Genomic DNA, 1,812 nt, shown 5'->3' on the forward strand with positions numbered 1-1,812 from the left:
TTTTTTCCATGACGATGTCGAGAAGGCACGTAACCGTCGAGCTGAAAAGGATCTGTTACGTTCGGATTTTTCGTCTTGAAGGGGGCGCAAGTTGGCCCTCACAGGAGCGCACAGGGACAGTACATACAATGTATATATATGTATGCATGTATCCACCTATTATGTGTCTATGCATATGGAACACTGCCTGGGAACACTGCACAACGGGGCTGCTCAATTCACGCACCGCCTCTTACTTAACCAAAGGAAACGTCGCCTCACCCCATTTGGGCCGGTAGACCGCTCAACATGTTTTGTCGCCAAAATGCATGAAACGGTCATTCGCGCAGCATAAATCTTGTGAAGAAGAAAAAAAAAAAATAAAAAAAAAAAACAAATGCGATACGATGAATTGTTCCCATTCTGTGCCATTGAGAAGGGGTAAGCACAGGCAACTCTATTTTTTTGGCTAATTTTCCTGCTTGTAAAGCGACCCAGTCTTTGTTGTGTTGGTCACGAGGGGAAGAAGTTGAAGCCGAAGAGGAAACATGACAGGTAAAACGTTCCCCTCCAAGGTAGGGGGGCATGCCACATATGTACCTGCGCATGGAGGGGATATTCGTGCAAGTTTCGATGTGCCCCCAAGGGGGCAGCAGTGGGGAGGCAGAGCGGTCAACCCATAGCGATCAGCACATAGCTGTCAACACATAGCAGTCAACGCATAGCGGTCAACACATGACAGTGGCGCAGATAACCCTTGGAGCAAACCGACGTGATCGTCTGCACAGCTGAGCGGTACACCTTAATTAATTCCAGCAGCTGGGACCAAAAGAACGTTATGCAAATTTAAACCAAATGAGAAAAAGGAATCATATCATGTAGATCACAGGTTATTCTTTGTTCCCCCACGTCCACTTTTAGTCTCCCCTTCCTGCCCCAATTCCTCCACCTCATCTTTTTTTTATTTAAATGATTCGAAATGACGTGAATATGTGTTGAGGAGTGCTATGCCAAAATTTTACCTGCACCTTTTTTTTTGGAGTTTCTCATTTGTGACGAATATTTGATGCGCCCTATTTTGCGTTATCCTTGTAAGATACTTCCACCAAATTAAGCGAACTTTTAAATGGAAGGAGGGGTCGCATATCAGTGCCTACGTGGCAACCCCCTACGCATAACACAGACAATGTTAAATCCCCGCGATGTGTTCCCAACAGGGAATGACGAATGGGGAACAGTCTGTGACCAGCTGCAAATGTCAAAGAGGAAAACGCTCCACGGTGCTTCCGAATGGAACTGCCCACGGATAAGTTCGCCTTGTGCGCGCAGGTAGAAAAATCGGTTTGTACAGAATGGAAGCACGCCGTGTTGAAGCGCGCCGAGTGGTAACCTGCCGAGTGGTAGCTTGCCAAGTAGCAGCTTGCCAAATTAAGAAAGCTCAAAGGAACGACGACGCAAGGGGGAGGCCTATGACAGTTGACACCTTGGCACTTCGCAAAAGGGAATAAGAAGGCACAGCTTCAGCATCGTCAGTCGCGCGTTAGGGGAAGAACACGCAACCGCAGTGTGTCTGCACGCGTATGTGCACACATAGAAGTGCTTTTGTGCGGGCGTAGCCGGGTAAAGGGGCTAGAAGAATTCAGAAGCCAGAGCGCGCAATACAGTAAACGTTTACAGACGTACACACTTTATAAGCGCGAAATTTAGCTTTATTCAGTGAACGGGAAAATTGAATATTAATTGGAACATTCCCTTTCATTTCGCAGTACAACCCCCACGAAAATGGTTCCTCGCCGCCGCTACGGGTAACCTTCTATCTCAAAATGTGTTGCC

Source organism: Plasmodium inui (assembly GCF_000524495.1).
Source record: "Plasmodium inui San Antonio 1 unplaced genomic scaffold supercont1.9, whole genome shotgun sequence".
Taxonomy (NCBI): domain Eukaryota; phylum Apicomplexa; class Aconoidasida; order Haemosporida; family Plasmodiidae; genus Plasmodium; species Plasmodium inui.